Source organism: Aedes albopictus, chromosome 3 (assembly GCF_035046485.1).
Source record: "Aedes albopictus strain Foshan chromosome 3, AalbF5, whole genome shotgun sequence".
Taxonomy (NCBI): Eukaryota; Metazoa; Arthropoda; class Insecta; order Diptera; family Culicidae; genus Aedes; species Aedes albopictus.
In genome coordinates this window covers 35,533,718-35,560,016 of record NC_085138.1, presented here as the reverse complement: position 1 = coordinate 35,560,016, position 26,299 = coordinate 35,533,718, and the positions used below count along the sequence as shown (strand labels likewise).

The window sequence follows — 26,299 nt, the reverse complement described above, 5'->3', positions numbered from 1 at the left end:
TTAGCGAAATTGAGCTCCGCAAGTCTCAACTTTCAAAACCATCCATCCTTCCACCCGCCCATCATTGCTCCAAAACTGACGTGGACTGTGCTGCTACTGCTGCTGCTAGAACATCCCCCCTTTCGGAAAGCCGAGGAAAATTGCACAATTCATTTAAAATTTAAACCAATTGCCACCGACTCCGACCGAGTCTAGGTACCACACCGCATCGCACCCGGTTTGCATCGAGTATTACTTCGTCGGAGTCTCTAGCTCTCTAGTCGGCCATCACCCCCCATACCAATAACTTATCTGGGAAAAGGTATCGCTACCTACCTACGGTGTGGTAGATGTACGTTCACCTTGACGATTCCGTTTCGACTCAACTCGGTCCAACCGTTGAACTGAGCGTCCCGTTCGCAAAAGGATAGGTTGATGGAACAGTTGGTATTCCAGTGCATAAATGCTGGAACAGAATGCTTCCTTTTGTGCAACCAATGGGAATAGCTATATGGCTATGTGAAGGCCATATAGCTATCCAGGAAGGGTAAAAGTCAGGCGAATCGGCCTGCCTGAGATCGCCACAAATTTCCCAAATGCATGTTCTTAGGGTGCTGGTATTGGTATTGTACCGTAATGCGCAACGCGCATTTACTTTGGATCCTTAATATGTTTTGAGTTCCAACACTGGTTTTGATTACAGGTCATTATCATACCTGATGATCTCTAAAAAAATTGTGTCAGATTGGTGAACTTGTTTCATACTATTTTACTTTTCCTAGTCTTCATTATTTTCAAATTTTGTAGATGCGAAGTCATGAACTTCTTAACAGTTTGGATGACTCAGAATAGCAGTACATACACTCCGACCTTATACAATTAGTACATTTTTAGGAAGTGGTCCCTGTGCTCAACAAAGTTTGAGTTTTGATTAAGGGCTATCACGTGTGGTCATTCATCTACTTAATATAATCTATAAACTAAGAGGTGTTTCCGACTAGAAATATATATATATCCACTTTATAACACATTATTGTGATATGATGTTATGAAATTTTTCTATAACTTATTAAACTAGATGCAGGATGATGTTAAAATAACTAAAATTGTAACAAAAAGTACACCGGTCTAATCAAAATAATAACTTATTTTGTTATAATCAGATCAAAATTATAACACAATATGATATAAATTGCAATTTTCATTCAGCACACGCAACTTTGCAGTTTCACATTGGTGCCAGATCACACTTTGGTATAAATGAGAGAAACTCTGAGGAAATGAGAGGAATCCTGAACAACACTTCGAACACAGATTTTCTCTTGTTAGATCTGTCTTGCCCCTAAGTATAGGGTTGCGCTGATGAAAAAGTTGTCAAAACTGGAGCTTGCAGAAGGTTGTGATATGCGGCAACATCTGGGTGAGTTTGAAGAGCTATTCGAGAGAATTGAAAATGTTGGATGTAGGATGGACGAAGATATGATGGCAGATATCATCTCAGCAAGTTTACCTCAATCATACGAAAGCATAGTGGCATCGATTCAAGGCCGGATGGACGTTTTCACGATGAAAGATAAAATGTGGAGACAAAACTTCTACAGGAGCTTGAACGACGGCGCGAAAGATGTGATGGATTTAATGACCTAAAAGTCCTAACAGCGAAAGAATTCCCAAAAATAAACCAGTGAACCGGAAACCAAGCGTTTGTGTTATACATGTGGAAGTGCAGAACATTTAATGCGTGATTGCGAGTTGATGAAGAAAGTTCGGGCTGAATCTTCCAGAGTAATAACGAGGCCAAAGATGAGTTCTGCGGTTGCGATCAAAGAGGACGATTTTCGTGGTAACGTTTACTTTGCAGCGTTTGAGGAGGAGTTTCACGATGGCTGGTTTGGTGAAATGATTCTGTGCGATACCAAAGGGAAAACTACCTACTGTGCCTGCTAATGATGGAAAGATATGTTCAGGTTCAGTGTCATCAACGGATATATGGTTGTCTTAGAACTTCTTCTTGTCTGCAAATGAAGTTTCAGTGCCAATTTACTAAACGATGTTTTATAGTTGTTTTTAAAGCGAAAGAATGTAACATAATGAAGGACGTAAAGTTGTTCTGGTTGAAAAGAACGTAGGCGAACTTTACCGATTAAATACATATATAATACAAAAGTTTTTCAGTGTACTTAGAGTACAAGAGAAGAAGACTTGAGTTCTTGAGAAGGATTGTTGGAATATTGGCAAGAACTTCAGTAGAGTTTCAATCACAGTAGTTCTAGAATAAAATTACATTAGTGTTTACTATTACCTAAGTAACATTTTGATTACCAATTGTCGAGTCAAGTCAAGTACAAAACACTGAAGACGACCTTACAGTTGAGGTCGAAATACGTATCTGTCAAAGGATGCAAATTCTAAGTGGAATTCAAAGGAACCGTACTTAACCCGATTTTCTTTTCATTTACAATTACCAATTGGTCTTGTAGAGGTTTTGAGAACCGTCATAAAACTTAATATATTTTTTTATTTTAGTCTATATGACTAAAAAAAGTTACTTGGGTTGAAGCGTCTAAAACCTCCCTGAAACCTCCTGAATAGGCATGAAACGCCTCAGAAGCACTCCCTCTCCCGCTCCCCTGAAACACATCAGAGAGCCTTTGACGCCCCATAAAATCTTTCAGGAATCTCCTGAAACATCCTAAAACGCCTCTGAAACATCCCTGAAACGCCGCCTCTGAAACCTTCCCTGAAACACCTGATGGCCTATAAAACCACTTTTAAACCACTCTGAAAACTCTTGAAATGCCATGGAACACCTCTGATCACCCCCCCAAACCTCACCTGAGAGCTTGTGCTACAGACAGCTAACTCTCTACATCTTGATATTTAAGGGACCAGATAGAGAGAGATCAATTGAAGAACCATTTTGTAATGCACACTAGATCGTCCGTAACTAGGAAAAACCGCCAACAAACAGGTGTCACTTCGCATTCTCAGATTTTTTTCCACTTATAGGAAATGAGATCTAGCAAGCTATGAAAACAAGCATATCGGCATATGGAGAGGAAATCTAGAACAGAACAAACGAGATCGCATCGAGATAGGGAGATATAGGACCAGAGCCGTAGCGTGGTCTCATGTCGCCCTTGGCAAACATCCAGATTGGCGCCCCACGTTAATTGGTCATTATTAATTTGCAAAAGGAATTAGTTATTCATTTTTTTAAGTTTCTTTAAAAGTTGGATTCAACTTTTAACAAAAACAAAACAAAAGAAACTTCTCCCCCGATATTTTCAAAATTTATTTCTATTATACGAGTATAAGTTTGAACACATGTTGCACTTCAAGAAATCTGTAATCATTAGATGAACCATGGCCATTAGTGTGGGACACGCTTGTATGAAAAAAATAAATCCTCGCTCCAGTCGACTTTTTAGATCCCATTTAGGCCCCATATGAACTGTACAAAATTTCAGCGCAATCGGTGAAACTATAATTTAGCGCAAGCGGTTCAAAGTTTTCATAGGATTTACTATGGGAAAAGTTACACTTTCAAACAAAAAATCCCAGAGGTCGCCCTTTGTCTCCTTAATTCAAATCGATCAATGCTTCTTGTAGAAATAACATTTACGAAACTTTCCTTCGAAGACCGCAAAACGATTGGATGCTTGTGGAAAAAGTTATTGATTTTTTACCGATTAGTGATCCAACGAAGGGCTTTTTGTTTTGTTTTATCAGCAGCACTGCTGCTGCCGTTGCTGCTGGGGTGGCGGGAGACATCACCACCCCCAGAAACAGCAGCAGCCAAGGCAGTAGCTACAGTGCTGCTAATAAAACAAAACAAAAAGCCGTTCGTTCAATCACTAATCTGTAATAAATCTATAACTTTTTCTACAAGCATCCAATCGTTTTGCGGTCTTCGAAGGAAAGTTTCATAAATGATTTTTCTACAAGAAGCATTGACCGATTTGAATTAAGGAGACAAGGGACGACCTCTGGGATTTTGTATCTGAAAGTGTAACTTTTCCCATAGTAAATCCTATGAAAACTTTGAACCGCTTGCGCTAAATTATAGTTTCACCGATTGCGCTGAAATTTTGTACAGTTCATATGGGACCTAAATGGAATCAAAAAAATCGACTGGAGCGAGAATTTGATGTTTGTCCCATACTAATGGCCATGAAGGAATACCAGGAGGAATTTCTGAAGAAATCTGTACATGAGTTTTTGTTTGAATCTCTGGAAAAAATCCTGCTGGAATTACTGAATGAAATTATGTACGAATATCTGGAGGAATTCCTGCAGGAATATCCGGAGTACCTGATTGAAACATAGGAATCATTTCAGCGGCAGTTGCAATATTCGCATGAATTCCTGGGAACTGTTCCAGAAGAAATGCATGAAAGATTTAGTGGAAAACCACTGGAAGAATTTCTGCAATACTTGAAAGAGTTCCTGAAAAAGTTTCTCAATAAATCTCTGCAGAAATTTTCTTCTTCTTGGAGAAATTTGTGAAGAAATACCATAATATGTATATGCTTTTCTGGAGGCATTTATGAGCAAACTCATGGAGTTTTTCTAGATAAAATGTAGCAGAAATGTGTGGAGCAATCTCTAGAGAACATAGAACAATTTTGGATGGAATCAATGAAAGATTTTCTAAGCAATGTAAAAGATTTCTTCTTTTTAGAGAACTCTATAGAAGATTTTTTGTAGAGAACTCTGGTTGAATTTCTATAGAAGATTTTTCAAAAAATCCCTGGAAGAATTTCTGAAGAAATTCTCAGAGGCATTTCTCAAGAAAACCCTGGAGGGATTTCCAAAGGAATCTCAGCAGGACATTTTATAGTAAGCCATGGAAATCTATTGAATGGTTTCTAAGTAATCCTTAAAGATATTTTTGAAGGAATATCTTTAAGAATTTCGGATGGAAGCTTTGGAAAATTTCTAAAGAAATTCAATAAAGATATTCCCGCATAAACCCAGAAAAAAATTGTGAAATATTGTTAAGTATTGAGAAATAGAAGTATCAACCTTCAGAAGAAATTTTTAAGGAATCTGTGGAAAACTTTTTGAAAAAAAAAAATAATTCAAATTTATCCCTGTAAGATTTTTTTGAAAGTACAGCTTCATAAATTTCTTAGGGAGAAATGTCAAAAAATCCAATCTCAGTTTTGCATACAAACATAAGAGGCACAAATCTGACGAATGAAGCAACAATCTATGCCGCATTTGTTTATCCTGGTTTTGTTGATATAAAAAATGAAGCAGATAATCCTAATCAGGCGTGTTTGTTTACGAATTTTCAAGATTAGTGCTCTTGAAAACGTGTGTAGGGGTTCAAGTCGGCCATTGTGGCAGCCATGTTCATATTCTCTGCTGTTTCACCATGAGGAAACTATTGAAGATTATCTAAAAAAATCCTTGGAAAAATATCTGGAGAAATTCGTTATTTTAAATGCATTCAGGGAGGTTTATCTAGAGGTGTTATCTAGAAATTTATTCGGAAATTACTGAAGGAATTGATGAAGCAATCCTTTCGGGAAATTTTAGGATAAATCTTCAGAAGAATTTTGAAGAATGTGATGTTCCGAGAAAATGGACGGAAGTACGTAAAACAAATTATCATGTAAATAGTGAAATCTGGATAACATCCAAGGAAACAATAATAGCGTTTTCCTGTTTTCTTCTAGCTTTAGGCCTTTTCGGCGCCCCTCTGAGGCTGGCGCCCTTGGCCCTGGCCAACCGCACGCTACGGCTCTGTATAGGACTGAGGTTCCCAAACTTTTTGCTACCGCGGCGCCTTTTGAAATTTTCAAAAATATCGCGGCGCACCATCAACTTTTAACAAAAAAAATTAATGATTTTAACAGTTTTACTTCTAAATTTCAAATACAAACCGTAAAAGTGTTTTCTCATAATCCAAAAATAGGTTCCTTAAGTGCTTGTTATAGAAAAATTGACAAAAGATTCACAGAGCTTTACAAACATTTTTGAAGGGTTGTGTTGCAAAACTTTAACATTTGTTATATAGTATGCATTTTACCACGTTTTAGGATAAATATATATAAATATGAATTGTTTAGAACCTGCTAGGACGGCTAACAGTGACGGTGAGAGGTCGTGTTAGAGAAACACAACTCAAAAAAGGGGGTTTTCTGTATCATGCACGAAATCAACTAATAAATGGTAGCAGATTTTTTTTTACGATAAGGAGATGAAGCAGCCTAGGGCAGAAAGTCCAAAAATAAAGAGAAACAAAAAAAAAATCGATAGTGATGTAAATAAAATGCCGTTCCGAAACTTTTGAGACAGCATCAAGACCGGCAGATTGACAGTAATTTCTATGGAAAGAACTTGAAAAAAGTCCCTATTAATAAATTCGAAACATAGGGTATATGTGAAGGGCCCATATAGCCGAGGCGGTAAACGCACGGGTATTCAGCATGACCATGCTGAGGGTGACGGGTTCGATTCCCGGTCGGTCCAGGATCTTTTCGTAAAGGAAATTTCCTTGACTTCCTTGGGCATAGAGTATCTTCGTGCCTGCCACACGATATACACATGCCAAATGGTCATTGGCAGAGGAAGCTCTCAGTTAATAACTGTGGAAGTGCTCGTAGAACACTAAGCTGAGAAGCAGGCTTTGTCCCAGTGAGGACGTTACGCCAAGAAGAAGAAGAAGAAGAAGAAGGGTATATGTACCATTCTAATTTGCAAGCCGCCATAACAATTTTAACCATAACTCATGAATTAACAGCACTAGAAATAATATGTTGACCCTATTACACACTCTAGGCAATGCATGTTTCACCAAATGGAAGTAAACTAACGTAAATAATCAAGAATTTGCTTAATCAAGTTGGAAAGATTCGATACGATGGTATGCAACGTTGGTCTATGGTACAAAAAATGGCCTATTAGTGGATACAACATTGGCCTATTGCTTCCCTTTCACTAGAACCACTTATTATCTCATTTTTTCAATATTTCTGCTGAAGTATCATGTCTGTTTGTTCACCAATATTACTTTCAAATTACATTTTCGGAGCCAAATTTTCAAAAAAAAACTATAATAAACACTCAAACTGAAGTTCTTTCTTAATTTAGTAACGCAAATAACGCAACTCTATTATTGTGTTATATTTTTACTGTCACCGCACACAAAATCTTTCTTCCTGTTCGTTCTTTCTGGTTCTTACGCAAGCAATGTTGTTGACGTCACTTTATCAGTGTTGTTGACGCCACTTTACTGGTGGGCCAAGATTTGGGTACATAGTGAAAAAAATGTCCTCAATATTCGGCCCATATTTCATTTGTAAAATAGTTATTATTCGTTGAAAACAAATATACATGTTTAAAATAGTGTCTTTGACCATCACATCAAATGTTCTGTTATCGATAAATCAATTCAATATATCCCTTAATCATGCCATTTATGATCATGTGTATACCCACTAAGCCAAAGAATCATGGCGTCTACAAAAGCTAAACAAAGTGACATTTTCATTCAATTTTAATGCTCCATAGTGCTAAAATTGAAACGAAATGTTACAATTGTTTAGCGCATAGCTTTTCCGATATCCAGCCATGCGTGTTTGCTTGAGTTTTTGGTTTACGTTGAGATAGGCCGAACGAGGGGACTATGCCAACGAAGCATCCCGATACCCTATTCAGAAAAAGTCCAATTAACAATTTCCGAGTCTTAACAAAAATCTTTAGAACTGCAGAAATTTGAAATGTTTCTAAAACTCAAAAGTTTCGTGAAGATATCAGAAATTTAGGAAACATTCGAGGACTCTGGAATATTTACTTTTTAATGGAAATTTTGAGGGAAACACCTTTCAGTGAGTTTCTTTCAAAGACTTCCTTGAAAAGACAAGTCTTCGGTATATAATACAAAAAATGCTGTGAGGCGACACTAGTTTCACTAAACAAAACACAAATAAGCTGAATAGGTTTTGTGTTTTCATGGGAAAGATTTCAAATGAAGATTGCTCAAGGGAGCTTTTCCCTCTTTTAAAATTTAAAGTTAAAATAAAGAAATAAATAAATAAATAACAATGTTGATGTTCCGTCTTAAATATTAAGAGTTTGTTCTTTGTGTTTAGGTCCAAAAGCTTGCGGTGCACCTGAGAAATGTTCACGGCGCACAGTTTGGGAAGCACTGGACTAAGGGTATATCGTCATGTGGATAGGTAAAACGTATGCAGATTGAAGGGACCGACCAAACCATCGAGATAGGGAGAGATATTGAGATATAGAACATCTACATGTGGAGAGTCGACTGTAAAGTCTTTCTGAATCCTCTTGAAGCGTCCTGAAACTCCTTGAAATGCCTATAAAAATAATTAGAATCTCCTAAAGCTTGTCTGAGATCCTATAAACCTCCTTGAATCCTCTCTCAAATCTCCAGGAACACCCTGCAACGCCTCTAAAGTACCCCCTAAACCAGTCTGAATCACACTTCAGAACATGTGAAACCCCCTAAAACCTCTCTGAAACCTCTTAAAACGCTGTGACGCTCTGGAATGCCTTGGAACGCATATGAAACCTCTCCTTTGAAATTTCCTAAAGCTTGCTTGACAGCCAATTAACTTCCTGAAACACCTCTGAAGCTCACCTGAGAACCCTCGAAGTCCCCTAAACCCCTCTGAAACCTCCTGAAACGCCATGGAACGCTTTGAAATGCCACTGAAAACACCCCTAAAGCTCAACTGAGAGCCTGTGCAACCCCCTCCCCCTCTGAAACCACCTAAACCCCCCCAAAATACTTGTGAAACCCCGCTGAAGCTAACCTGAGAGCCCTTGAAGTCCCCTAAACCTCACAGAAACCTCAAAGACACCTCTGAAACATCAAGCAACGCCCTGAATTGCCATGGAGTGCCTTGGAACATCTCGAAAATCACTAAAACATTCCTGAAGCTTGTAAAGCTCCTTAAAACTTCTCTGAAATGCCTTGAAACATTCTAAAAGGTTCTTTGAATGCTTCTGAAACCACCGTAAGACTGACCCGAAGCTTACCTGAGAGCCAGTGCAGCCGCTGAGAACCCTTGAAGTCCCATAAACTCCGCTGAAACCTCTTGGAACGCCATGAATTGCAATGGAACGCCTCGAAACGCCTTGAAATGCCCCTAAAACACCCCTAAAGCTCAACTGAGCCTGTAAAATCTCTAAAACTCCTCTGAAAGCTTCTAAACAAGTACAATATATTTAGGGAATAAACTAATTCCATTTAGGTAATTAATTAATTCAAGTAAAATTTATATTTTTCGTGCCCCTGCGACTCCTTTCCTAAATGAAGGTCCTATAGTATTGGTCATGTGGTTTGCCCCTCAGGGTAATTTGAAGATCATATGGCTACTAATAAGCAAAACTCAAATTTTGCCTCATCTCATCAAACACATTTTTTTCAAACTACACGCGATTCGGGTAGTATATAAAATTCTTGCTTTACACAAGGTTTCGTGAACCTAAGTCTGCAGCGGTTCTGTCTGTTGATCTGAAGTTCAACATTCCTAGAAAATTTGGACAACCTAGAAACCTCCAGAAGAACCATCTGCCAATTTTCTGCGAGTCCAATTCAGCATAGCTGGTCATACAGTGCAACCTTACAATACCGAATTATCTACTGTCAAAATTGCAATCAATAGCTGAAGATTCTATTCACTAAACTTTAGCACAGTTTGGATGATCTATGTAGAACATTTCATACCTACAACCCGCTACCATTTGTTGATTGTTTCGGAAGCTTTGGTGTATCTAACCTGCTGAATGTCTTTTATTATGTAGCAAATATATCAATACGTACAACAATTTGACGTCCAGTTGGTTTTGTGAAGGTTTTTGTGAAGAGCTGTAATTAAACCAATTTTTTAAATTTTGTTAGCTACTGTACAAGATGGTGTTCCACGACTGTAATTTTAATATTCTGAATGCCGGGTCTTTTTTTTATTCTTAATCACTTAAGCTAATTTTACAGCTCTTTTGTCCACTTGGGCACTACTTGAGCGATTCCAATTGGACGCTGCACTTACACATTGTACAGCACCTAAATTTATACTATTACAATACAACGATATCGAACTGGTGCCTTGTGCTGCTTTCACTTTTCTACCCTGTCCACAGTAGAATGATGAGCACGATGATGCTGATGTGTGGCTGCTGTTCCTTTTCCAGTCCAATTGGGGGTCGTCCATTATGAGTTGCGATTCGCCGATATCCGAGTTTCCGGGTCCGTTAGAGCATATGCTCCGAAGAGGGTCAGGTGTCAGCTGCTCTCGGGGGGAAGAGCAACTGACGAAAAATTGCAAGTGCCGGGGCTGGGATCGAATCCATGACCATCCGCTTATGAAGCGAACGTGTGAACCACTACGCCACGGGCCCCGACAATGCCGGGTCTTATGACTTTGGATAGGACATTCAATCGAATGAAAAATGGTTGATTTCCTAAAAAAATTGAGCGTACAAAATTTTTGCCACTATGATCAATAACAGTCTCTCGAACGTTTTTTCCATCCCTTTTTGAAAGTTCTCCACTTCCATTTTATTCGCTCAAGTAACTGTACGGATAATCTGGCAGGTGCTGCCACCGTTGTTACTGCAGTCACTGCCGTCGGTACTACGACTCAATCCATTAGTCAGTCAGGTGATATAATGCCTTCCTTACCAGGTCTTCTATTGCCTTCCATGGTAGTAAAGGATGAGTGTAGTAGAGGGAAAAAAGCCAGACAATCTACATACAGGAAATAACAGAAACATTGCCCGTCGTTTGAATTTTCCCCATATTTCGACAATGATTTTTCATAAGGGCCTAACTGACTTGATCGATTTCTCTTCGTCGACTCTCTCTTTCGCTTATAACTTGATCAAAACAAACAAAATCATTATTCTTTTTGTTTCTATAGCAACATGTAGTCGTCTTCTTCGCATTTCAACCAAAATAGTTATTTATGTAATGAGTTGCAAAAAGTTGATTTTTTCAGCACGAGTCGTACATTTATCCAACGAGGCTTGCCGAGTTGGATAAATACGAAGAGTGCTGAAAAAATCGAGTTTTGCAACGAGTAACATACAAAATTTTATGCAATGATTTTTTCATTATACAACCCATTTGGGTTGCATAATGTTCATAATGCAACTCAAATGAGTTGCATTATGAACATTATGCAACTATTTTTTATTATGCAATTCATTTCAGTTGCATAATGTACCAATGCGGAAAATTTGATCATTATAATACCAAAATGAGTTATATAAAATTGAAATTATGATACTGAATTGCATAAAAATCTTTGGAATACTCAATCTAGTACTCAATACACATTCTGTGAGAACACAAAGAGAGGATCGAAGAAGAGAACTCGAAAATGTCAGTTAGGCCCAAACGAAAAATCAGTGTCGATTTATTTCTTGCACCACGAATTTGGCATGTTTGACACCGATCACGTGAATGAGCAGGCACGTTGGTGAGCTTGTTCCATACTGTTTTAATTTTTCATAAGACACAGACACGTTTAATGCTTCCAGTGAGCTATTTGCTCTTTGAAGGATGCACGACACTAGACAACGGACTAGCATGCAACGCCCAGTGGCACAGCCGAAAACTTTTCCTGACAGCTGCGGCGGGAATCGAACCCGCGCTCCTTAGCACGATGCGACTAAAGGCTTGGTGACCTTAACCGTACGACCACGAAGCCACATATTTGAATGTTTGTACATTTTGCTGTACCTATTATAGTATTTCAAACAAACGTTTATTTTTATCGTTCAATTCCTTTTCAAATAAACGGAACGAACAGTTTTTCCACTCTCTGTACCTTCCTGGAGGAAGCAAGTAACTCCGGAAGATTGATGACACTGACTTTGGTTTGATGCTCTCTCTACCTGGTGTAGTGGAAAGCACCTGTTTCCACCGAAAGAAGAAAAATGGAGCAAAACAAACAGCACTGTATGGATCGACAGACACACCTTCCCCACGTGGCACACGTGAATGGATGGATGGATGGATGAATGGATGCAGGGGCTTGATTGAATTGCAGAATGGATGGATTGGTTCAAGTTTACTGTTTCCATATTGGAACCGGAAGAAGGCGGAAACGGCGCTACTGCATTGCAGTCGTCGGAGTAATAGAGTTTCGCTGAAAAGAACATTGCTTGGTATGCCGTATGTCGTCCTTTTTTTTTTTGAATATGCAATAGGTATTTTAGGTTTTTTACGGTTTCAATTTTTCCGTTAGAGTCGTTCTTTAATTTATGCATTTGAGTTAAAATGCTACGCCGTGTTATTATGGAAATATCCCATCCCTTTCTTACAATTTCTGGCGTTAGATTTAAATTGGTCGAATCTGCATAGAAACCACAGCAAACTTACGACCTATTCAAATTGAACGCCAGATTTGGAAGTTATAAATTTTAATTTCCACTGCACTGACAAAGTTAAAAAATGGGTCATTTGTGCACATGAAGTGAGCAAACATATAAACAAGCACCGAGGACTAAATTCCATACTGTGTAGTTATTAACTGACTTTTATAATATTGGTTATTGCCAAGCAATGGCTGCTATCGCTATAAGTCGTTTTTTTTCTTTGTGAAAAAAACAATGACAATAATTGTTGTTCTAATCAATTGCCAGTTATTATTAAACTGATATTTTTTTCTGTTTTTGTTTTCAGATCACTCGTACATTGCTGCATCAGAGGTAGGTGTAATTGAGCATTTTCAGGTAATTTATTAATATCCTAAAACCCAAGTACCCAAGTATTCCCAGACACAGGAGCCCATCGGTAATAGCCGCCCAACTGACGTTATTGAACGCGTTCCTTACATCCAAAGTCAGTACTGCACAATTACGAATTCCCTTCCTCTTACGCTGGAGCGCTACCTCGGCAGTTTTTGTAAACAACAGAATAGCGTCTACGGTCGACCTCCCCTTCCGGAAACCGAATTGGACCATTGACACCATCGATGTGCCTCAACATTCTGTTGATGATCTTTTCGAGCATCTCCCCCGCCGTGTCGATTAAGCTTATTGGTCAATTGGTCTGTATGCCGGCGGGTCTACGAGTGGTTTCCCCGCCTTTGGCAATAGAAGCAGACTCTACCGCTTCCAAGCTTCCTGGAAAACTCCCTCGTCCAAGCAGACCTGATCACCTCGGGAGCCTTTGCAATAGCTACTTTTGAGGTCAGGTTCGGAACTCCGTCCGGACTTGGCGCCTTACCTACGCTAAAGGGTTTTGATATCGCCGCAAGTTCCACATCGGTGACCCTTTCCTCAACGCCAGCCCTAGTCCCCAACTGTCCTACGAAAAGAGGCCAAGGGCTAGGATCAAAACGCGGAAAAAGCCTCGCGATGATCCCCTCCAACATCTCTGGAGTCTGCTCTGTAGGAGCCGTTACACCTCTTATCTTGGCCATCACGATCCTGAAGGCATCACCCCACGGATTTGCATTGTCACTCTCACAGAGAGAGACCCTCAAAGCAGGCCTTTTTGCATGTCCCTATTTCAGTCTTTGGCAGCGGCGAACACCACCCGTCGTTCGTTTCGCTCTTCCTCAGTTCGAGCTACTTGTTTGGCCAGGACTATAAAACGTAACGTCGATAATTGTCTCCACTCCATTCCGACTAAAGGTACTTTTGGCATTGACATTCGCCAGATGGACATCTTGCATATCCAGTGCCTCTAGCAGGATCTGACCCCGCTGGTTCGAGAAACGACTTCCCCATTCCACGGCCCAGTCATTAAAGACACCTGCTATTACTTACCAACGGACTTCGCCCTGCCAGCACGGTCGCCATACAGTCGAGCTTCTGCGTAAACTGCTCGATCGACCACCGCGGAGGCGCATAGGAGCAGCTACAGAAGAAGACCCCGTTTACTTTGGCGATCACAAAGCCCTCGAAGGTAGTAGACACCAAGCCCTGGACCGGGTATTTAACCCTCGAGCAGTCGCGTCTTCGACCAAGACGCTCGGGAAGAGCAGCTGACGAAAGTGCCGGGGCTGGGATTGAATCCATGACCATCTGCTTATGAAGCAACCGTGTAGCCACTACGCCACGGGCCCCGGCTACCGCTCTCGGGTTAACGGTCGTCCATATCGCCGCCATTTTTCGAACCCATACGCGACTCAAAGCAGTTGCTGAGCTTCGTCACAGTGGTTCAGGTTCAGCTGCATTACCTGCAGTGTGATTTGTCAGCTACGGCCGGGCACCTTGGACCACCTATTCATTGGGTGCTGGCTGTTCACAGACTTCCCAGAACAAATCAATCACGTGGGTGGACTCGTGCAGTTTTGTGCCTTGTGGCCTTCACCGCCACATCGCGTACACAACTTGGTCATGTGAGGGCCTTTGCATTCTCATAATTTGTGTCCGGCTTCCAGACAAGCCCAGTTTCCTGTTCAAAAGGAATCGCTCAAGAAATTTCTTGACTGATTCCTGGCAGAAACTTTCTACAGATACTGACATTTGAATTATTTTTTATTCGCAACTGCGTACTGCGATCGAAGAAAAAGGGTTTCTTGGACGATTCAGGCAAGGAATTTCCCATGCATCAAGATAGACCGGAGCTGCAAACAGGCCTACACCTGAAACAAAGCTCCGGTGGCTCATGCAAGTTCGTTGGCGTACTGACCAGCCCACCTTGAGGTTCCCTAGTTTAACGGACTTATTTGCGTCCACCACAGGTAGCTGTACCAAGGCTGTGTCCCTGCCGGGCCCTTCCGTAGCCGAACGGCTGCGGTGGCTACCTGTACCTCGCCCTGTTGCCGCAGTACCATAACGAGCTCTTCCGCGTCGGTGATCTCATCTAGGCTCTTCACCTTCAGAGTCGCCTACGCTGTAAGATCCCTTACCTCGACACCCTCGCCAAGAACCTCTTCCGTCAAACTTTTGTAGGCGGCGCCTTTGGGCTCCTGGTCACGCTTGAGTTCGAGGATCATTTCACCTGTACGAGTACGTCTAATACTGCGCTCGTCGGCTACCAGATCCACGAGCTTGGCGTCGCTCCTCATCGCCTTCAAGACGTCCGAGTTCATAGACTGTTTGGTCTTGATGACAAGAGCATTGCGTCGCCCTTCTCGCGCTTGGCATTTAATCTCCTACGTCTTCTAGGTTCGGTGTTCTTTCCTACTCAAGTATGGTCCAAGAGGGGGGGGGGGGTTGGGTCCTTGTCCTGGTCCGCTTTACTTGCTTTGTAGTTGCTGAGAGCCTAACGGCTTTCCGGGACGCCTGGCTGAGATTTGACTTACCGGCATTACTGACGGCTTTCGGTATTACCAACCGTGTACCCTGCGGGCACCGCCTGATAGCTCCTCACCGGACGGCAGCCTCACTCGCTTCTGCGAATGCTTGTCAAAAGCAGTCGAATCCACCGCACTATTTGGGCTATTCGCAAAAGCTAAGGCCTCCGTTTGGGTGGACTTCATAACCTTTGTCTTCGAGAGTTCTGCTGCAGTTTCCATGAGTTTCTCATTGTCTTGCTAGGCTGTCGTCATTGACTTTCGAAGTCGCATCAGGACCTGCTTGAGGTCCTTGCTGATGTTGGACTTCGAGGACGCAAAGGCAATGATGGAGTCAAGATGCTGCGCAGCCACCTCCTTCGCGAGAGCACATATCGATTCTTGTTGATGTCCCTCATCAACCACGCTCCGTTTAATACCTCACCCGACAACCTAGCTGGAGAGGAAATTGGATTGCCAACACTGGCACTACGTGCGCAGCTCCCTAAAACTCCTTCTCCTCTCCTTAACGGAGAGCTAGTCAACCCGCTTCTGGTGAAGGGGTTAGCCTCGCCACCACAACTACCACTAGATTTTTTTTTTTATTTTTTCAGTGAATCAAAATTCAACCATCGCGCAACAATAACGACAATGTCGCAACCTGAACTTGTTGCGACATTCTACCCAATGCGACATAGTTTTGTCCCAACTTGAACAGAATAGGACAAAGATCGTGCACCACTAGTTGAGAGATTTCTAAGCCTTGCATTGTGATTTTCGAGCGGTAACTTCGATTCGGTAAACACTGCAACGATGCTGAAGATGTAGCATCAAAAAGTTTCGATTTTGGGTTAATAATAATTGATTATTCACGAGTTGAAAAGTACGCAACAAATACAGCTTCCGTTTTGTCTGCAACAAAAAAATCGAGATCATGTCATTATCTGTTACCAGTTGGGATAAAGAGTAATCGCCGCATCTTCTTTGATGCTTGTTTTGTGCCTCTTTTGGCTGACAATTCTCTTCACTGTTATTAATATTTATGTTTAAATCCCACGAGTAGCACAGAAAAGATGTCCGCTACGCTAGATTCCTGCATTAACGCGGTAAGGGTCAAAATACTGTGAGGGTGCCCAGGTACCTCGCAGGCTCCGTGACGATGATCATCTTTTTCATCCTCACGATCACTCATTCCTCGGCACTGGTTGCCTGACATCTTGAATTGGAGTTCGTAGTCCTATTTTTCTTGCCGGCAACTACACGGCTTAGCTTAGCTTAACTTAGACTGACTGTGCATCTGAATGGTTGCTCCTCCGCGATTAATCCATTCATTCATTTATTTAGTTAACATCAAATTCATGATAATACTGAATCAACAATTTGCCGCCATAATACTCGATTTGCAGCTGCAGCTCTCCAACCTCGGTCACGCCCAACACTCGCCAGATCACGCTCCACCTGGTCCGCCCATCGTGCTCTCTGCGCTCCACGCCTTCTTGTACCAACCGGATGGTTAGCAAACACTAACTTTGCAGGGTTGTGGTCCGGCATTCTTGCAACATGCCCTGCCCACCGTATCCTTCCGGCTTTGGCCACCTTCTGGATGCTGGGTTCGCCGTAAAGTGCAGCAAGCTCGTGGTTCATCCTTCTCCGCCACACAACGTTCTCCTGCACGCCGCCGAAGATCGTCCTTAGCACCCGTCGCTCGAAAACTCCGAGTGCTTGCAGGTCCTCCTCGAGCATCGTCCATGTCTCGTGTGCGTAGAGAACCACCGGTCTTATTAACGTCTTGTACATGGTACATTTGGTGCGGGGGTGAATCTTTTTTGACCGCAGTTTCTTCTGGAGCCCATAGTAGGCACGACCAGGGATGGCATGTCACGCAGAAACTGTGCCCATTTACGCTCATCTTTCACTGAACTTCTCAGTTTCATTTACCTTACAAAAGAGAAAGAGAAAAAACGCACAATAAAATGTACATAATTTCTCTCAGGCAGAGTTTTTGTGCGGATGACTAGAGTGCTGGGTGACAGCAATGAGAGCAAGCAAGTCATAATCCCAGTGCGCAATTTTTGCGCGCACGCAGAAAAAACAGAACTCAGTGCACACGCAGTGTGTTCAAAGGTGTCAGTGTTGTTTGAGCATTTGGTGAACCGAAAGCATGCCAGTGAGTCCAAAACCCGCTAAGGGGTATCAAATCCTGTGATATCAGAGACAAGCAGGCGTCTTAAGCTGGTCAAGGACTTACAGTTGATGGATATTTTGGTTCCAAATTCCACCAACAGGCGGTGCTAGTGAGCTAACAAATTTTGTTTTTCATATATATCAGGAAAATTTGCAAAAAAAATGCAACTAGCGCAGCCTAGCTGCAGAAACTCGAACCAAACGATAATTATTCTGAAAGCCCTTGATCTACCAAACAATTTTGCTGAAGACACCATCTTTCTAAAGAATCAGAATGCTGAGATATGTAAAATGTAAAATTTGTACGCTATCTAGCGCCGCCTAGCAGTGAAATAACGAATCATACGGCCCATATTCTGAAAGCCCTTGACCAGCTGAACAACTTTGCCGAAGAAATCAACTCTCTAAGTAATCAGGATCCTGAGATATATGGGATGGAAATTTTATCAGTGTTGCATCTGCTTGTCTAAGATACACGGTAAAAATTCTGCACGCTCGAATCAATGGAAAAATCTCTTAACTAGTCAACATCCCAAGCAACATGATCACAAATGCTTTTTCCTTTGGATTCGCAATGCTGTCAGTGTTGACTTGAGAACCAAAACAAACACACCGGATAAATCAACTGAAAATCACTTCGATTTGCACTACTGTACAAAGCTATACGATCCGAAGTGAAAAGGTCTTGATTTGAGAATGACTGCTTTAGACATGAAAGTAAATATAGATGACAGGTGGTAGAAAGCGTTTCGCTTCGATTCATAGCTTTCTAACAGTTGTGAAGTAGAGTGTGGTAAGACTGAAGATTAAAACGGTGAAGGTCCTGGTATCAAATCTGGGTGTGGGATGAACTTTTTTTAATTTTTATTTTTAAATCAAAACATTGTCAATAGCGAATTGAAGCGATGTTTCATTGAAATCGAAGAGGCATTGAATGTTCCTTTCCAAGTGATACCTATTCAAATGTTTAAGAACTGATACGCAAGTAGTGCGAATTTAAGTGCCAATCCCTACGTATCAGCGTGCAGAATTTTTACCGTGTATCACATAAATCACAGACAAGTGGATGTGACACTAACGAAATTTCAATCTCATACAGTATGCGGCAGGAAATAATGCGAAAGTGTTTTTCAACTTCAAACCTCATTTTCGTCCATTTGACGTTAACCAATCTGTGTTTCAACGTTCCATAATCTCTCACAGGCTAATTTTCTGAAAAGTTACTAAAAAGTTTTCCCATTTTGGTAATTATCCTTTACAAGACGGCACCTGAAGCTGAAGACGATCAGAATTTTCAAACCACTGAAAAGTACACAGGTCGCTAAATTTCATATCCGATAAAACAACATTTTTAACTTTCTCTACAATATTATCATATATATGTGCTTATTTCATCTAGTATGTGAAACTACATGGCTCTGGATTAGTATGGCCTGGTTTTCATCATATTTAAACTTTTTTTCTTACTATTTTTTTGCCATTTTGTTTTATGACCATTGGGCGCGCAGTTTATTGATACCCATTTTTTAGGCTTACATTATCACATGTTAAAAATAAAACATTTCCATTTTTATTTTATAGTGCTAGAATATAGACATAGACTGATACACTGTCATGAAAAAATAGTCATATATATTCCATATTTAGTGTGTAATAGCGCCATGAAATTTTCGCATTTTTTCCTGCCGCACCCTGTATATCTCATGATCCTGATTACTTAGAGAGTTGTTAGCTCACTAGCACCGCCTAGCGGTGGAATTTTGAATCTTAAGTCTTATTATCGGTTAGTCCTTGACCAGCCAAACAACTTTGCCGAAGATACCAACTCTCTAAGTAATCAGGATCATGAGATATATGAGATTGAAATTTCGTTAGTGTCACATCTACTTGTCTGTTCACTTGTCGTGCACTGAAAGCACGACTGAGTGCGCTCTCAACACGAATTTTTGTGTGCACATTTTATTATTCTGCGCGCACAAAATGTGCACGCAAAAACTTGAAAAAACATGTTCGTTCTAACATTTGTTTGAGCACTCATTTTGAGTGTGCCGCGATGGATGCCAGAGAGTGAGCGGCTGGTTTGTGTGTGAAAAAAGTTGCGTACACCCTTAAATGAAACAACACAGCGCACGAGTAACTTTCACGCAGCGAGCAAAAAGACAAAAGAATTTTCACGCAGATTTGTGTAACACCGGATCAGCACATTTTTTGTGTTGATCCGGTGTTACACAAATCTGCGTGAAATTTCTTTTGTCTTTTCGGTCGCTGCGTGAAAGTTACTCGTTGCGCTGTGTACATCGAGTTCTGCGTGTAGTTCACCCTCGCTCACGTTGAAAGTCGTGTGTAGAGTGTATGTTTTCTCTTCTCACGTTTCGCACTGAGGAGCATGCCATCTCTGGGCACGACTTCCACTGATGATGCGCCTTCGTATTTCACGGCTCACGTTATTGTCCGCCGTTAGCAAGGAACCGAGGTAGACGAATTCTTCTACCACCTCGAAAGTATCCCCGTCTATCGTAACATTGCTGCCAAGGCTTGTCGTGTCTCGCTCAGTCCCACCTACTAGCATGTACTTTGTCTTAGCCGCATTCACCACCAGTCCGACCTTTGCTGCTTCACGTTTCAGGCGGGTTTACAGTTCTGCCACCGTTCCAAATGTTCTAGCAATAATATCCATGTCATCCGCAAAACAGACAAATTGGCCGGATTTCGTGAAGATCGTACCCCGGCTGTTGAGCCCGGCTCGTTGCATCACACCTTCAAGGGTGATGTTGAATAGTATGCAGGAAAGTCCATCACCTTGTCGTAGTCCCCGTCGAGATTCGAATGAACTGGATAGTTCACCCGAAATCCTTACGCTGTTCTGCACACCGTCCATCGTTGCTCTTATCAGTCTGGTAAGCTTCCCGGGAAAGCTGTTCTCGTCCATAATTTTCCATAGCTCTGTGCGGTCGATACTGTCATATGCCGCTTTGAAGTCGATGAACAGGTGATGCGTTGGGACCTGGTATTCACGACATTTCTGGAGGATTTGCCGTACGGTGAAGATCTGGTCCGTTGTCGACCGGCCGTCGATGAAACCGGCTTGGTAGTTCCCACGAACTCATTTACTTTAGGTGAAAGACGACGGAAGATGATCTGGGATAGCACTTTGTAGCCGCGATTAATCCAATTAGGGTCAAATTGCACTAAGATCCAAATGAATAAGTCAGTTGAGAAGGAAAAAGGAATGTAAAAATGTGATGGTTGTTGCTACTAGGAACCGAGAGCACTCTGTGTCCCCACAACCAGAACGGAAGGGGTAGTTGTTCGAGGGGAAGGATGGGAGATGCGATCCATGTGTAGTGAATTTTTATTTATAGTGTTTTAATGTGATTGTGTGTTGATTGCCATGAAGCTGAAGCGGCATAGTTCGCTTGGTTGCATAACTTGTAGGTTGACACTGTGCGGTGGAAGTTGGAAGTACGGAAAACGACTTTTTTCAATCAATTTCTACTTCTGGGGATGTCTATGAACATACGAATATATGAAATGTATATGTAGAGATGGGGCCGATTGCAAGGGAGTTCGTTTGGCAATATGAGGCTGGATTCATGGGTGAACGCGCTACAACGAACCAGATGTTTGCCATCGGCCAGATGTTACAGAAATGCCGTGAATACAACGTGCCCACTTGTTCATCGACTTTAAGTCGGCGTATGATACAATCGATCGAGATCAGATATTGCAGATTATGCACGAATACGGATTCTTGGATAAACTGATACGATTGATCAAGGCGACGATGGATCGAGTGATGTGCGTAGTTCGAGTATCAGGGACACTCTCGAGTCCCTTCGAATCTGGCAGAGGCTTACGACGGCAAGGTGATAGTCTTTCGTGCTTGCTGTTTAACACGCCTCAGAAGGTGTAATAAGGAGAGCGGGGATGAACACGAGTAGAACGATTTTCACGAAGCCCGTTCAGCTTCTTGGTTTCCTTGATGATATTGATATTATAGCTTGCAAATTTGAGACGATGGCGGAAACGTACATCCCACTAAGCAATGCAGCCAGGCGAGTCGAATTAGTCATTAATGTGTCGAAGACATTTGGCATGATGGCAAAGGGCTCCAGGGAGGATTTATCGCGCCCGCCGCTCCGAATTTCTATCGACGTTGATGAAATCGAGGCGGTTGAAGAATTCGTGTACTTGGGCTCACCGGTGACCACTGACAACGAGTCCAGCAGTGAACTTCAGAGACGCATTGCGGTAGAAAATTGAGCTTACTTTGGACTCGGCAGAACTCTACGATCGAACAAAGTTCGCCGTCACACGAAGTAAACTATCTACAAAACACTGATTAGACCGGTAGTTCTCTATGGGCACGAAGCATGGGCTTTACGTGCAGAGGACTAACGCGCTCTTGAAGTTTTTGAACGGAATGTGTTGCGTACAATCTACGGCGGACTGCAGATGGAAGACGGAACTTGGAGAAGGCGAATGAACAACGAGCTGCTTCAGCTGCTGAGAGAACCAATCATCGTCCACACCGCGATAATCGGGAGGCTACGGTGGACGGGTCGCGTCATCAGGACATCGGATAGCAACCCGATTAAAATGGTTCTCCAGAGCTATCCGACCGGTACAAGAAGACGTGGTGCGCAGCGAGCTAGGTGGCCCACCTAAGGTGGGTCGATCAAGTGGAGGACTATTTGCTGACCCTTCGCAGAGTGCGGAACTGGAGGCGCATGGCCATGGACCGAGTAGAATGGAGACGACTCCTACGAACAGCTGAGGACACTCAGGCCTTAGTCTGTCCGGTAAGGTAAGGTATGTAGAGAAGGGAGAATGAGAAAGTAGCTACAAAGATAAAAAAAGTAGGAGGAAAAGGACGAGTCAGGGATTGACTCCGGACCTTCTGCATACGAATCAGCAGCGGTAGCCACTAGACCACCAAGCCCGTTGCCAAATCCATATTATCTTATATTTTTTTTTGTCGCGCGGGTAAAAAGGGGTTTAAAAACACACAAAAGCCAACGAACGAGGTAATGGTACCGAACTACGTGTGGGAAGAAGATGTCGCACAACATCTTTCGACAATTTCGCACCATTCACTATGAGGTACTATGCTAACCCAGCCCCTAAGCAAAAGGGAAAGCAATTTTCTGTCATCATGACTGACAGTTGCTACTCATGCTGACTGAACTGGATTACATACCTACACGGAGAGATGAAACTACCCAAAAGTGAGTTCTTTCCACCCAACTTCGGGGTTGCGTGCGTCAAGCCAATTTTGAGTTGATGGAATCGATGTTTTTGTTGGGTTGTTCCCGCTTGCTTCCATGTGAAAAAAATACCTAATTTTATGTTTTATCCACTCAACCGAAATTTTGACTTGGTTGTATTCACTCAAATTTGAGTACTGTGCTAGAAACTCAGTTTTGGCTTGACGCACGGAACTGCAAAAGTTGGGCTGTTTCTCTCTTCACTCTCTGACAACAACAGAAAGAGCGCATGAAAAGGGAGATGAAAAAGAACTCAAAATTGAGTTTAAAAGTACCTAATTTTGAGTTTTTCAGTTTCTCCGTGTATTTCGCAGACCGCCAGAGAAGGGGTTCAAAAATAGAGACATCCCTTCGGTGATCCAAACCACTATCATCCAGCAGATTCATCGTATCGCCCGTTTTATCCGGACCCGGGATGAATACGGTCGCAGATTGGATAATTTATGTCCGTCTTATAGGGTCGTTAGCAAGTGACAGTTATTTGCGCGCACTGTTTGCTGTTTATATGCTTTCGAGTGAGAGGGAGTGTGGCACAGATAATAGAATAAAGGCGTTGAATTATTGAAATTCTTCGCGTCGTCCGTCCCCTTAACTGGATCGGGGTCTTGCTTCTGTACACGTTTCTGGGGATTGCACTATGGGCGATTTTCGCATAAGCAGATGTATTTTCCATGATTTTATCATGATCGTTTTAGGAATCATGGATACCGAAAGTACACAGTTAAAAAATGTTACATCATATCATCTGTAACAAAAGGACTCCGTCATACCTCACACATTTTTCCATCAGCTTTTGAATTTACAGCTTGCTCTTAGTATGAAGCATGCGTTAAACATTCCATACAAGAAATTGAATAGAATTTCAATATGTCAAAGTTGTCTACGTCGGGTGTAATTTTCAAAAAATTTTACTGTGTAATGTGAAAGTTCGTGTGTTGATTACTGTGTAGATGATGTGGCACAGTTCACTGATTGCATAACTTGCTGGCATAATACGATACATTGACACTGAGCTGTGAAGTTGGTAGGAACCCGTTTCTGGTTCTAGCGATGGCCTTGGATTGGTGAATGAGCTGTATATGTTGAGAAGAGGGAGAATGTAAGATATAAAAAAGAGAAGGGACGAGTCGAGGATTGAACCCTAGACATTCTGCATGCAAATCTATATCATATGCCAGAAGTTTTGGTTTAGAAATATTAAAAAAATACTCTATTAAATAGAGTATTTTTTTATTATTTCTAAACCAAAACTTCTGGCATATGATATAGATTTGCAAATTTTGTAAAAGTCGATTTGGCGAGTTTTCTCCACCTTAAATCTCATAGTGCAATGACAAACCAAGTTTGGTTGCCAAGTCCAGCACAGACGACGGGGAGCGCGGCGGGAAGCTGATCTTCCGGATAATTTGGTCGACTTTGTGGCTCCGCAGCATCGTTCGCTGCTAACACGCGCGAACAAACGGACCAGAAGGATTTAAAGTGCCGTCGCACCGTCGTCTCTCTCAAGAAACAAAACTGGCGAAATAAGAATAAAAGGTAATCAAATGCGAGGAGGGACTTTGCGCGAAACGAGAAGCAAAATCCGGTAGTCTTCCTCCGTGTAAACCGTTGCGTTGGACGGGAAATAAAAACGAAATAAAACGTGGCGAAGCGAAAGAAATGACAGACCGTAATGAGGTGTTAAACGCGACTTGGGAGGTGACTGAGCTCCGACTCGGGCCATTGTGCGCCGCTGCTGGTCAACTCGGTACCTACCTCTACCTACAGGGGGCGTATATAATTCATATAAATGATCTCTTAATAACGGTCATCAGCGTTTCTGGTGGCTGAGACTTGGTGCATACGCCGACGATGAGATGCCATCAGTTGATAGCGGGGGATTCTTTCTGGGATTTTGTAGCCAACAAAGTTTATGCCGAACCCGTACGCATAATAAAATTAGAATTAAAATAGTAAGATTTTATACTGATGATTCTGATTCGATTTTAGATTTTTCTGAACAGTCCAGAAAAAGTTTTTTATTGCACTTTGCTCTGAAACATTTCAACCATAACTCCAAAGATCTGGTCTAGTGGCTACCGCTTCTGATGCGTATGCAGAAGGTCATGGGTTCAATCCGCGGCCCGTCCCTTTCATCCTACTTTGTATCTTTCTATCCACTTTCTCTCTCGCTCTCTTCTCTACATATACATCTCATGTATATTCATATGCACATAGCTATCGCTAGAACCAGAAACAAATTGCAAAAAATTGTTTCCCTTCCTTCCAACTTCTACAGCACAGTGTATATAACGCCTACAAGTTATGCAACCAAAGCGAACTGTGCCGCTTGTCCTTCACCCACCACACAATCTATCAACTTACGAACATCCTCAATCGCATCACCGACCCAACGGTGACTCCAGGATCTCACATCCTTTTATTCTAATAAATACCCCAGTCCGTGCTGGTTTTAGGGATGCAAAGTGCTCCAGCACACTAACATTTCTCTCCCTTCCCAACTGACTATAAGGACGTGGCCGGCGCGCCGTTATTGATCAAAAATGTTTGAGCTACTTAAATTGCACTTTTAGAATAAGTGGAGTGTCCCAGCCCTTATTCATTTGGATCTCAGTGCAATTGGTACCAGCTCAGATCAATCACGGAGGAGCAACCATTGACATGTATAGGATTCGTTTACAAAGCTCTCCTGGGATTTCCTCAGGAATTCCTCATGGTGTTTCTTTGGGAATTCCTCTAAGAATTTCTTCTGTGATCCTTCCAGGAACAACTACTGGGATTATTAAAAAAAATCTCCAAGGATTCCTTCAGGAATTCATCCTAGAATTCTTTCAGGAGCTCCTCCAGGAAATAATCCAGGAATTCCTCCAGGAATTGCTTTGGAATTTCCTTAGGAATTCCTTTTGGGATTGCTCCCGGGATTTCTCCAGGGATTTCTTCAAGAACTGCTACTGGGATTTCTCCAAGAGTTCCTCCACGAACCTTGAAATTCATCCAGGGATTCCCTCATGACTTCTACCAGGGATTCCTTTGTAAATTCCTCTAAGAATTCCTCCAAGGATTTCTCCTTCAGGAGTTCCTCGTGAGATTCATCCAGGAATTCCAACAGGTATTCCTCAACGAACTTCTCCACGAATCCTCAAGGAATTCCTTCGGGGGATTTCTCTAGTGATTCCTCCAGAGATCCATACAGGATCATCATCCTCAAGAGATTCCTATAAAAATTCCTCATAAGATTCTTCCAGGAATTCTCACAGACATGTATCCAGGAATTCCTTCAGGCATTCCTCCATAGGTTTGGACAGCTATTCCTAGGGATATTTAATCCTCTAAGGATTGCTCTAGAAATTCGTCCAGAAATTCCTCCATGAATATCTCGAGGCATTCCTTCAAAGATTTGCATAGGAATTCCCGCAGATATTCTTTTAGGCATTCCTCCAGGAGATCTTCCAGAAGTTCTTCCAGAAGTTCCACACCTAGTTCCTCCAGGGATTTCCTCAAGAAATTCCTTCAGGCAATCTTCCAAGATTTCATCTAGGAATTCTTAAAGTAACATGGACTCCTCCAAGATTTTTTTCAATAATTCCTTCATGAATTACCCCTGGAATTCCTCCTCGAATTTCTCCAGGAATTCCTTCAGAAATTTCTACAGCA

At 41.9% G+C, this 26,299-nt stretch overlaps 1 protein-coding gene across 7 annotated transcripts in view; it reads left to right on the top strand.

The window, feature by feature from the left end:
• The window catches only part of LOC109427338 (extracellular sulfatase SULF-1 homolog), a 244,272-nt gene that overhangs the window by 36,637 nt on the left and 181,336 nt on the right, over nucleotides 1-26,299 (top strand). For all 7 annotated transcript variants that reach the window (XM_062858925.1, XM_062858922.1, XM_062858924.1 and 4 more), the window contains exon 3: nucleotides 12,650-12,675. The gene's annotated coding sequence lies outside the window, so the exon portion shown is untranslated. The remainder of the gene's footprint in view (nucleotides 1-12,649; nucleotides 12,676-26,299) is intronic.